Source organism: Hoplias malabaricus, chromosome 10 (genome assembly GCF_029633855.1).
Source record: "Hoplias malabaricus isolate fHopMal1 chromosome 10, fHopMal1.hap1, whole genome shotgun sequence".
Taxonomy (NCBI): Eukaryota; Metazoa; Chordata; class Actinopteri; order Characiformes; family Erythrinidae; genus Hoplias; species Hoplias malabaricus.
In genome coordinates this window covers 18,473,164-18,486,586 of record NC_089809.1, presented here as the reverse complement: position 1 = coordinate 18,486,586, position 13,423 = coordinate 18,473,164, and the positions used below count along the sequence as shown (strand labels likewise).

The 13,423-nt window shown below is 41.2% G+C and overlaps 1 long non-coding RNA gene across 1 annotated transcript in view; it reads right to left on the bottom strand.

Moving 5' to 3' along the window:
* Positions 1 to 13,204, bottom strand: part of LOC136708012 (uncharacterized) — a 91,443-nt gene extending 78,239 nt beyond the window's left edge. The window contains exons 1-2 of the long non-coding RNA XR_010804309.1: positions 13,131 to 13,204; positions 12,870 to 13,004 (exon numbers count right to left, since the gene is read on the bottom strand). This is a non-coding gene — a long non-coding RNA (uncharacterized lncRNA). The remainder of the gene's footprint in view (positions 1 to 12,869; positions 13,005 to 13,130) is intronic.
* Positions 13,205 to 13,423: the final 219 nt, after the last annotated feature.

The following is a 13,423-nucleotide window of genomic DNA, read 5'->3' as shown; positions in this document are numbered from 1 at the left end:
AATATTGATCTTGGTGACTGAAAACCTCACTCACCCAAAGCCTTCCTCTCCCCACAGAGCACACAGGCCCCTGCAGGCAGACTTCAGACCCTGGAGGGTGTTCCCAGAGGTGCTGTTATTGTTGGGGTCAATTTGGAGAGATTTCTCCCCATTATACAAGAAATATCAGGCAAAGAATACCCCTCCAGGGACACAGCACTGCAGAGAGGAAGTGTTGAAACACCTTCCCAAACCTCCAATTAATCCCCAGAGCACGCCTCACATTCAATCTTTTACCTCACCAACGCAGCACGAGAGGATCAGCCTAGGACACACGGCAAAAAAGACAACCACTTTCAGCTTTAGAACCAGGATTACAAGTCTGTTGTTTGAGGGTGTGCTTCTCATTGTGAGCCATGGTTGCCAAGGATGCAGGTGCAATGGAAGAAGAATGAACAGATAGGAGAATGAACGTATGTGTGTGTGCAAGTTTATGAATGCGTATGAATGTTGTGTGCATTGGGGGATGAGTTGGCTTCACATAACAGGAGCTCCACGTTTGGCACATGCTGGGAATAAACTGGCCAATCTCTCTGGCTACACAGCCAAGTGGCTGGATGCAGATTGCAGGCTTTTGGCCAGCTCTGTTGCTTTGATTGTACGGAGTGTGTGAGGCCTTGAGTTTCTCCATGAGTCCAGCATGACTGGAGGAAACCAACAAGCAGAAGAAACTACAATCCCTGTAGGGATCTCCTACTGCCAGAAAATGAGCTACAGTGCACAAAAAGCACACCAGGACAGGGCAAGCCTGCAAACATGCTGAGGATGTGATTATATGAACATTTTATCATGCAAATGCTGACTTGTAATATTATGTTTGATATCGCTTGAATGTTAACCACTTAATATTAAAGCTTATAATTCAGTTATTGAATGTTTATTTCTTTGTAACCCCTCTTTGGTTAGCGACTCAAAATTGAGGTAACACGGTGGCATAGTGGTTAGCACGTTCGCCTCTCAGCACTGGGATCTTGGGTTCAAGTCCCATTTGGGTGGAGTTTCCATGTTCTCCCTGTGTCTGCATGGGTTTCCTCCAGGGTCTCAGGTTTCCTCCCACAGTCCAAAAACATGGAGGTTAGGTGCTTCTCTCATAACTGTCCTGGTGTGTGAGTGAATGGGTATGTGAGTGAATGAATGTCTGTATGTGCCCAGATATGGACTTCTGCTCTATCCTGGGTGAAACCCTAGTGCCTGATGCAGTCCTCCAGGTGGATGGTCGTTGAGAGTATGTGCGCATTTGGCTGCCGCTTCTCGCCGGTGTGCGTGTGGATTGAATGTTGAGTGCTGGTTGTAAAGCGTCCTTGGGTTTCTAGAAAGGCATTATATAAGTGTAACATAAAATAAAATAAATAAATAAAAAGGTGTCCATAGGAGTGAGTGTGAGTAGCCTCTGGCCATCATGGCCAATGAATAGCCTCTGGCCATCATGATGGCTCAGCAGGTTGTGTTGCTGTCACACATCTGCAAAGTTCTTTGCTTGTGGGTTCGAGCCCTGCCTCAGGTGACTGTTTAAGAGGACTTGTGTGTTCCCCCTGTGTTTGCGTTGGTTTCGGGTTCTCTGGTTTCCTCCTACTGTCCAAAACCACATGCTGGTAGGTAGACTGGCTATTCAAATAGTGTCCACGGGTGTGAGTGACACTGAACAGAATGAAGAGGTTACAGAAAATGAATAAGTCACCTCAGTGAAAGTCCATTGCTCACGATCAGTCCAAAATAAAGCTCCTACCACTCCCCCCGTCATTTTGGATTCAGCTAAAGCAGTAAGGACGCTTCACCTTGATGCTGCTGAAGCTTCTCAATATTCAGTGCAGCGGTGACTCCAGGGTGAACGCTGAATACAAAGAGGAGCGCCGCTAAACGTGTCTAACCTTTACTTATCCCAGTAGAGCTTATTAACCAGCCCAAGCCCCAGCCTGGCACTCACTTCTGAAGATTATATTGTAATGAAGCTTCAGGCAGCATCCAGTCATAATTGGTTATTAAGCCGCTGCAAACCCCACTTTATGCCTTGTTTGTTTCTTTATGCAGAGTGTGAGGTCAGTGACCTTACTAAAGGCACATAGCTGATCTGAGTGAAATTGCAATTAGCAACAAGTAAACTGAAGGTCAGTGGAAAAGTAAAACATGGCAAAGGTGGCAATTAAACATTTGGATTCCCCTGATGAGAATCAACAGTTTGTTTGTCAAGCCGTTCTCACATTGAGGACTACACTCTGTACATTCTTACGCTGTCCATGGAGAAAAACAGGAGTCCAGAAACTTGCTTTGGTCTGTTTCTAAAGGAAATTAATTGCAGTAAAAGAAAAGAAATATTTTGGCTGATGCAAAGCTCTATCCTTTCTGGTGTACCACAAGGATGCAGAGAGCTTTCCTCAGGAATTTTACCGGGAATATACGCGAGAGGGTTGAAGATATTTGGGGGTGTATTCTGAGCTGTGAATGCACAATGCTGCGATAAGGATAAAGCCACAGCAGCAGAGGGATTGGAAGAAAAGCTTAAGGCTCCAGGAGACACACTGAGCTCATCTCACTGCCTGACCACCACTTATCCTCACAAACAGAGAGAGAGGCAGAGAGAGCGATAGAGAGGCAGAAAGTGGTGAGTGAAAGGGGGAAAAATACAAATGTAAAGGAAAATATATGGAGACAGACAAATAAGGAAGATATGTTGAGAAAAAGTATACAAATTACAAAATTTATATTAACAAAATGCCAAATCACATTTTATAAAATAATAGAAATTACTGATTCAAAACAGTGTGTGAGAGAGAGAGCGAGAAAGAGAGAGAGAGAGAGAGAGAGAGCTCCTCTGTCCTGTTATCATCAGTCACCTCATTTTTCCCCCACTCCTCTCTTTCTATTTCTCTCCCCCTCCTTCCCCCGTCCAACCTTTTATTCCCTTCTTTAAGCAAGACATAATCTTCACCCACCCAGCCAGTCTGTCCCAAGCTTCAAAGCCTGGCTGGAGATAGGCCTGAGATGGGGCTGGCTGGACCATCGTCTCGGCGAGGTTTCAGCCTCCAGTCATAATCATCCCCAACCTGCCCGGAGGAGCGCTTTAATAATCACGTAAAGGTGTCCACGAGTCTCCTTATCAGCCAAAACACATGCATCAAGCCTGAGGGGGGTGGTGGAGGAAGAGGGAGATGAGGGACGGTTAAGAAGAGAAGAAAATGAGAATAAGAAAGAATAGAAGCAATAAACATTCTCCCCCAAGGAGCGATGAGCGTGGAATTAAAAAATGGTCTCTGCAGAGAACTTCAGCAGGGGAAATAGATACATCTGCCACACAAACTCAAATAAGACAAAAAGAACTAACTGGGAGCTGGTCAGAGTTATGCAGAGAGTTGATACTTCAGTGATAATAATGACTCATATGGAGGTAAAAGTAGTCAAGCTATAAAAACACCCACCTGAGTATTAGTACAAATGATATCAAATCAAAAACCTCAGTACTCAATTCCCCAAAAGAACTGCAGTCGACAGCATCTATGAGCACAGGAATGGAAGTTTCTTTTTTGGAATAGTTTTAGTCTAAAATATTCCACTAACACCGGAAGAATTTACACAATTTTTTAATACACAACCTTGAGAACGCCACCTTGAATCTACATTCAGTGTCCATTTTATCAGTTCCACTCACCACACAGGAGAACTTTTTAGTATTACAATTACAGACTGTAGTCCACCTGTCTTTCTACATACTTTCCTATCCCTCTGGGACCCTGTTCTTTAAATGGTCAGGACCCTTACAGGACCACCACAGAGCAGGTATGATTTTGGGAGTGGATCATTCCAAGTGCTGTAGTTACACTGACATTGTGCTGGATGTGTTAGTGTGCTGTATGTGCAGGATCATACAAAGCAGTGCAGCTTGAGTTATAATCCCAAAAACGCCAGACTCACTCAGACTCATAGGATTACATGAACATCAGTAAGATTTGTAATCAAAGTTAGAGTAAAAATGAATTTGCACATATGTTAATAAAAGAAAGTTCCCATCATTTGTACAATGTGTGCCAAATATTACTGGCAGTTGCACTGTGCAAAAGTTTTAGTAACATAAGAAAAGATGTTTATCCAAAAAGCTATTTATCCAGAGCTATTTCCTGATTAAAAAAACTGTAATATCAGAATAAAAATAAACAACATCATTACAATAGTCATGGTCTGTTTGTGAACATATTGGTTTAACACCTCCCAAATCTCTTCTCATGGCAATCCAGAATCATCTGAGGTTATAATTTCCTCATGAAGAGGGAAGAAACAATATTAAGGTACTACAGAACACTTAAGGGTAGGCTGGCAGTGTTAAGAAGAGCAGAGAACCTGAGGAAAAGAAGGCACATGCTAGGGCAGTGTTCTTTAGAAATCCTTTAGTTTTGTGAAGAAGACCTTATTTGGTAAGGAGAAATGTGGGAGTTCAAAATTAGGAATGGGGGGGATTAGAGGAGCATTTCAATTGTGTGTATTCAAGTAAAAGATAAGGCAAAGCAGCTAGGTTTGCCACAGGATATTCTACCACTAGGTGAAATTGAGTGGGAAGTGGAGGTTAGCCCACCAAAATGGAGTGATGTTCAAGATGTGGTGGGTCATACAAAGGCAGGTTCTGCTCCAGGGCCTAATGGCGTGCTGTATCGGGTGTACAAGTATGCACCTGAGGTCTTGAAGGTTTTGAGGAGGTCAATGGTCTTTTTTTGGAAGAAAGGGATCATTCCCAAAGAGTGAGAGAAGAGAAGACGTTATCCTTAACCCTAAGGAGAAAGATGTTGTGAGATTTTCTTTAGTGTAATAGCACAGAGGCAAAAGGCAGGGGTTTCTGGTTTTGCAGGATGTTTGGAACATAGCAGCATGATCAGGCATCAGATTCAGAGAGCAAAGAAAGAAGGTATGGATTTACATGTAATTTTCCGAGATTTAGCTAATGCATTTGACTCAGTGCCACATAAACTTATGTGGAAAGCCTTTGAATTCTTCCAGGTGTCAGATAAGGTTACTAGGCTGATTAAAACATATTTTGAGGATATTCAGTTTTGCTTTAGTACAAGTTACATTATGACAGCAATTAGAAATAGGTTATAGGCAAGGAGAGGTTACACAAATGTGATTTTGTCATGATCAAAAGATGCTGTGGTAACAGCAGCAGCACCACAAAAACAAGAAGGAACTTGAATATGAAAGTGGCCATGCAGGTAGCCATTAGAGTTCATTAAAGGGATGCGATTGGCCAAGTACAATTTGGAAGAGTAGGCCTTGGATCAGGTGATTTGTGGAAAGCTTTTAGTAAGGCCACATCACCAGAGAGATGGCAAATGATGTGTGTCGTCAGTGTGCAACTGCAGCATTACATGTAGGGTTGCAAAATTCTGGGAATTTTCAAAGTTGGGAAATTGACCGTGCGAATTAACGGGAATTAATGGGAATAAAATAGGTATATTCAAATTTTAAGGTGAGAAACTTACATATACTTGGTAAAAAACATACTGAAGCATAACCTTGGCTAAAATAATTATATATGACATCAAAACAGTTCAATAGCAAAGCTGCTCCTCAATCATAGGCACATTACACACTGAAGAGTTATTGGGACCACACACCCTGTACTGTTCATTTCTCCATCACATGTACACTATATGTCCAGATAATTTCTAGAAACCTGACACTCACCTACTGAAAGCACACATTTGGACCACAGGACTACCTAAAATCAGGTAAGTTTTGACAAGGTTCATATTTTTATTGACACTACTAGCATTGAAACATTTAAGCAACTATTAAATCAAGGTGTAATCTCTCAGTTGCTTGCTATATGGTAAATCAGAAAAGCTCAATGAGCAATTTCACCAAGGCTAGTAGACTCAATGGGTTTCTGTAACCAAGATTTATTTATTCATTCATTGTCTGTAACCGCTTATCCAGTTCAGGGTCACGGTGGGTCTGGAGCCTACCTGGAATCAAGGCAGGAATACACCCTGGAAGGGGCGTCAGTCCTTCACAGGGCGACTTACACGCACACACACGCCTATGGACACTTGAGTCTCCAATCCACTTACCAATGTTTGTTTTTGGACCATGGGAGGAATCCGGAGCACCCAGAAGAAACCAAAGCCAACACAGGGAGAACACACCAAACTCTTTACAGACAGTCACCCAGAGCGGGACTTGAACCTACAACCTCCAGGTCCCTGGAGCTGCATGACTACAAGTGTTTTTACACTTTGTCATTTTATTCAACAGAATATGCCACGTGCATCAACTATGACATAGTTATTATTTGCATTGTCATACCTTCATGTCTGCTGTTGACAAAAAAGGTACATTGTTGATAGTGTATGATAGAGTTCATTTAAATTAACCAATATTTCATATTAATTCCAATAAATTCCCAAAGTTCCCAAAATTTCCATGGAAAGTTTACATTTTGGAATATTTCCAAAATTCACAAGCTAAAGTTCCCATGGAAAGTTACCGGTAATTTACTGGAAATGTATCAGAAATTTTATACTGCTTTGCAACCCTAGTCACAGGCAAAACAAGGCCAGTGGCTTCGATGGGAGAATCTAGAGAAGCAGAAGAATTCCTGAAAAGAGTTGTGGGCGATGAAGGCATGTCGTATAAAGTTTTACAACATCCTTCCAACACGGCAAAAACCTGGACAGTCGGTACGTGAAGTCCCCAGTTGTGAATTATATACACTGGTTGGCACACTGAAGCATATTCTATCAGCTTGTAAGGTTAGTTTGTCACAGGATTGGTATACATGGAGACATAATCAGGTGCTAAGGGTTTTAGTATGTTTGTTGGATAGTAAACACCTAGGGGTTAATGCATTGATGAGTGGCTCTAGCAATAAAATGGCTAAGTTTGTGCGTAAAGGGGAATGATTTTCAGAACGTGCGTAGGCTACTTATATTGGTAGATGGGGTGAAGCATGAGATTGGAAATTGCTGATGGATGTAGGTAAAAAACAGAGTGCATTGTGTAAACTACACCGAGGCCAGACATGGTGCTGTTTTCTAGCGTTTCATAGCGTTAACAGATCCATTTGAGGATGATGAAGCGTTTGAAAGGAAGAAGCTGAAGTACGCTGACTTAGCGGCTGAGGTGAGGGAACACGGGTGGCAGGCACATGTAAGACAGACAGGTGGAGATAGGTGTTAGCGGATTTGCAGCAAGTCTGCAACATCCCTTCTTGTGCAGTTCAGCATCAGGGGCCAGAAACGAAGGGCAGCTGTGAAGGAGTTATCAGAAACAGCTGATAGGGCTAGTCAATGGTTGTGGATAAGGATAGCACAGATTACTTGGGGAAATGCACTGTAAAAGATGCTGTTGTGGTTTTTAGTGATGTAGCAAAGTTCACATGGAACTGGTGGCAGTGAGCATGCATTAACACTTCCAGTGGGGCTAGATACAGCCTTAATCACCACTGAGGCCAGTGTGGATTTACGGTTGTTGATGGCAAAGGGGTGCCTACCTGATGACCCCTGAGAAGAGCTAGTGATATAGTGGCTGGTTTGGGTACTCATGTGATGGGCTCAATGAGTAACTGTAGTTGTTAAGGCTAGCCGGTTACTGTTCAGAGCATACATTGCCACAGAAACCTTAGTGTTGAGGGGTAAGATTCAACACCAGAAATTTTGTGGCTGCAGTTAGGAAGAGAGTGAGGTGGACCCTATGTGAAGCTCTAATGGATTGGCATAGGATATTTTACATCTCATCCTGTGTATGATATTTCCAATACCAAGTTTCACCAGTTAATAAATACTTCATTGGATTAACTCAGAGGAGCTGTAGATTAAAAATAAATACATATGATCAAGCAGAATATATGGAAACAAACTTTTTAGGGGAAGAAGAAAAAAAAAACCTTTCCTGTTTAAGTTTTTGTATTTATTGTAATTATAGATAAATGAGATGATGCACCGATTTTTAATTTTTTGGGCTGATACGATAACTGATAATTAGCACCTTGGAGTAGCGGATACCGATAATAACCGACATTTTTAGCTTTTTGTAATTAAAGCAAATTTTTATAATATATTATAAATATAATTATATTATATAATATATTGTATTATATAATTTTATCCTTTAAGTATATAACGTGTACTTCATTTCGACGCTTATCAAAGATTTACTGCTGGTTCTGCGTGAATGGTTTCTAGAGGGGTGCTAATTAGTACAGCACCGGGTTTGGAGAGCACGGAGAGAGCGGCATAAAGCGGGCAAAGAAGAGAGAGTCTGAGCGAGTGTTTGTAATGGTTTATCATTGTATTTCAGTAATAAATTCAGATTCCTGCACTGTGATGTTTGAGAATATCTTTCTGTCGTTTAACCTGCTGTGTGTGTTTTTACACCGCTATCTTTGTTTGCATGTACTGAGGGTCGCTCATGTTTTAAATTGGTTTTCACCATGGAGAAATTTAATCTCAGAGACTGTTCTGTGCAGAAACTGTGAAAAACATCCACACGGCAGACAGTTAACAGGTGGCAGTGCATATGTGCAAGCACAAAAAAAGGCACCAAGTTATCGGTTGTAATATTGGTTAAAATTCCAATATCGGCAACAACAACTATAAAAATCCACATTTCAGCAAATAATATATCAGCCTCCAATATATCGTGCATCACTAGATAAACGTATACAGATTATATTAAATAATGACAATAATATTAACCATAGCGGCCTAATACTTTTGAACATTATTGTAGGTACACTTTTGGTGCAAATGTACATGTGGTTACTGCCCAAATCTGGTACCAATACATAGCGTGTTGACCTCTACAGTGCCTTTTCACCTAAAGGCCAGCTCTTATTTTAAAGCTGTTCATAAGGGAAGTGAATGCTGCATTCCAATGCTGGACAACACATGCACAATTTATGTCCTCAGCTGCGTAAATGTAGCAAAGGCTTGGTCTCTGCATTGCACTCGATCTGGAGGAAAGGCCAAAGGCTGTCTGCATGACGTTCCTGGGGCAAGAACTACTTTTTTATCAGTGTGATGTTTTAGGTGTTCATGGTCATATCTCCAACAGGTGGGAATAGGTGGCTAAGATCAAAGGCGCATTTTCTTTTTTAGATCTTTACATTTTCAAATGTCTCCCTCTCATGACATCACGCCCACAGGGTTGGGGGATGAATGCTTAATTTTGACCCTGTGGACTAGACTCTTATCAAAAACATATTTAATCACACTATACAGTTAGGTAAATATTTAGGGTCTGTGACCCCGCCTTTTCAACAAGTTTAGAAAGCAATCACACTGGGGCATATACACATGTGTATGTGCACATGCACACACACACACACACACACACACACAGAGCATATAAGATTTCATCCAGCTGTGAAATGAAAGCAATTTTCACTCTGACAGAATGTCAACCCATGGTGGAGCGGTATCATTACAGAGATTAGTTTGATGATTTTCTCTGATTTTGACATCGCTTGCCTCCTTTGAATGGACCAATGGCTCAAGATTACAGGCCGTGTCCATCAAACTGCTGCATGATTATCAACATGTGATAAAAGCTTCAGAAGCCATGCCAGTTAATGTTGCCGTGCAATCAAAACTTTAGGCCCCGCACATACAAAAGTGTGGTCGGTATAATAACAGTGGGTGGGTATGTGGTTCAGGGTGTGAATAAAAGAAATCAATTACTTTCAATACGTAGGTAAAAGTAAGGCAAAGCTTGGGTTAAAACCTACTCATTCAAAGCACTGATTAAAGTTTGATATGAAAATGTCCAACATTTCCATGACGCTTCACAATCTGTGTCTTTGGCTCAGTGGTATTCAGACCGTTGCTGTCTGCACCTTATTTGCATGGCAGTTAATTCCTCTTCAATTTGCTTATAAATTGAATTTAACAGATTCCGCCTCAAGGCATTTTAGTTCTTTTAATTGAATAACTGCGTAGAACACGATGAAACATAGCACAAAAAAGGGTAAAATAACTTCACTGTTATTAAGTTCACTGTTTAGAATTTCTCACCAATAATATCAATATCATCACACCACTGGAATTATACTTATATGCATGCCAAACTGTGAGCACGCCTATAATAATTATATGCAAATATTGTGACCAAAATAAACCTGAAGCAAATAAAGAGTGTAAGAATGGCACGAGGTCAGCTCTAAGGACCATTAGCGCACATGTTTAGCTGCAAATTCATAATGCCCATTAGCATCCCCCAAACAAGCTATAAACAACACAGTAAGCTGTTTTTCCCCAAACTGAAGTTCAGAGGTCATGCTTCTCTCACCTCATTAATTTCCTCTTACAGGCTTGGTCACTGGTTCTCTATAACAGTAACTCCCTGGCGAGCCCAATGGATCATCATATTTTCCAGTTAAAGCACAAAGCAGCTTCTAGTTGGTCAGCCATACCACTGGCCAGCTAATAGAACAAGGCAGAGTCTAAGTAACCATGGCCATCTACTTTATATTTATATATATATAAAATAATAATAATAATTTGACTGACAAAAATAACATCCAGTGACCAAAAGGTTATTGCAAAAACTAAAACAGATCCCTGTAAAACAGAGTTCTAATACTTCCCATTAGATTAATGGAAATCTAGTTGTTCTAGCAGAGGCTAGTTGTTCTCCATCAGCTCTTGGTGTGGTTCTGCATGATCCTGAGGTTCTGAAGTTCTACAGTATACAATCAGGAAAATGTTGAATGTAACTGAACAATTCAGGTCTAAAAATGGTCTAACAGGTTATAAGAATATAAGCTATAAAATAAGCATATATAAAAAGCACAGTGGCAGATCAGCATTCACAACATACATATTCAGGTTTAATATTTGGTGCCATATTAACTCTGGGTAAGAATTGATCTCAGTGTGCTCATTACAATAAAAAACAACACTAAAGGGACAAAGCAACAGATACAACATAACGAATCTATCTCAGGGATATTCCACTGGTTTACAGGGAAGAGTCTTTGCTGCCCATACCTGTACATCCAATCCAATTTGTATTGTTGGAGCCTTTGAATCCCAAAGCATGTGATGTAGTTTTACTACAGAGCTAAATTACAGTAGAAGCTACAATGATTTCAAAATGGCTGCCCTTATGGGGAATGGCAGAAAATGTTTTTTTCTTTTGTCTGCCACATGCTGTGGACCTCCACCATATAAAAATAAGACCAGGTTTACAGAGCTACATTGCAGTCATTTCACTGTCTGGCAGCATGTTTGGCCTCCTACAGAGCATGTCCATGTCACTGCATGCCCTGAATCAGCATACACATTCTCAGCATTTATTTTATGTCTGGACCTGGAATATTTTTTTTCTCTCTACATTTGGTGGCCTTGTGCGCTCTCTCTCTCTATTGTGCTGAAAGCACTCACCATGAAATAATTCAACTGCATTTGCTTGCTGACTGAAGGCCAAAGCAGCTCGCTCACTTAATGTGTTGCGTCAAAATTACAAGGCTTCAACAACTCCAACAAATGAAGAAATACAGGAATTTTTTCCCCTCCCAGTTGAACTGAGCTATTTTATATAACAACGTAAACAAAGTCAAGGTGAATACGCAATGCTATCTCAAAGTATTTGATGCTAGATTGAGGCAGTCATCATCAGATTGCTGCGATTTGAGTTTGAAGAAACCACATTCTCCATTCCTAAAAGCTGCCACTGACATTGTACTTTTTTATGCAAATTTATCGAGCAAACCCGTGACTTCCTTCCCCGCCACACTAGAGGACGGTGATTCTGCCGTATGGCTAGATGTTTACACGAAGATGTGGACTGTTTAACGGATTTTGTTTGATCGTTGTTAGTCCTCAAAGTCCCCATACTACACAATCCATCCTGAATGAAACACCACAAACTTTCTGTTTGCCCTCACCAACAGACAGATCCACTACCCAAAACCTCACAGAATTGCCTTGCACACAGGGCAGTGTCCTAAACAGAAAGCAGCAGATATCTTGCTCTCTTGCTGCCTCACTAGGCCTCATTTTGAAACACCCGTCATGCGCAGTGTGTGGGAACAAGCCGCCACACTATTGCTCTCTAAAAAGAAAGACGTCGGTTAGAATGCTGCCTACTTAATATTTAACCTACTTTGCCTACTTAAGTTCCCTAGGTTTTGGGACAGACCCATGGTGTACATGTGAACTACCAAGTAAAATGGAGTTTTGTTCACTCCATCCATAAACCTGTAGTTCCAAGTCCTGGTCCTGGTGGGAATTCTAGAAATTCCTCTGCTCGCAACATGCCTGATGCAACTAATGAGCTAATTAACAACCCTTTCTGAAGCTGAAGTAGGTGTGATGGAGCGAGAAGAAAACTACAACATTCAGGGCAGTGGCCCACCAGGACCAGGATTGAGAACCAGTCCTTTAAACTAAGCTAGAATGAATACTAAGGCTCTTTCCAAGGGCAATTACTTCATATGGAATATCCATAAAGCGTATAAAAAGGCATATGTGTATATCACTATGTAAGATGATTAAATCTGAGACGTGACTTTGAAGTGTCCGATTTGCAAGTGGTGGGAACGCTTCAGCACTAATTAATTCATAATGAATGGTGGTGTGAGTCATATGCGGAGGCTGAAGTGAGAATCAAATATTTTATCTGCACTTCACACTGCTGAGAAATAGCATACATCAAATTTCACAGTGAAAGGTAGATATACCGGGTGAGTGAACGCCTTATACAGTGAAATGTGCAAATGCAACACAAATATATTTGTGCAGCCACATGCTGTGCAAACAAGACATGCACCATCGTAACTTTTAGTCAGAGATGTCTGGCACACACTCCCATCACTGTATAGAAATTAAAAATATATATATAATTACCTTAGTTGAGTAAGAAAACAGAGATAAAATTAACCTCCATCAGATTAAGGCAAGAGAAATATGGTCAGACCCCAGCAGACAGTTCTCTCGGATCCAGTGCCAGGCTCCTCAGGCTCATGCTAACCTGATATGAACCTGAAATCAGACAACAGTTTCACATCAATTTTCAGCCCTCTACACTCAGCTGTTCTCCAGAAAATCCAAACCTGGAGAACAACGCCTTTTAAAACTCATGTAACATTCTGTATGAAAATCACTTACGGTCTCAGGAGAGATGCTGCACCGGTAAAACTCCATATTAACTCACTCATACGTAAGAGCAAGAGTTATTTCAGGGCTACTTGCGTAAATTCTTCGTGAATTCCAACCTCAGGGTGTTAAATTCCAATGAACGTCTGCCTGCCCACCGGGGGCGGGTTGCTGCACTCCTCTCTCATCAGGGATTCGCTTACAGCTCCTAGCTGGCGAGTCAGAAGCAATAATTGACACCTCTATAAACTAATAGCAGTGCCGAAATCACTCTCGCAGAGTCTAGGCAGAAGAGGGAGCTGCTG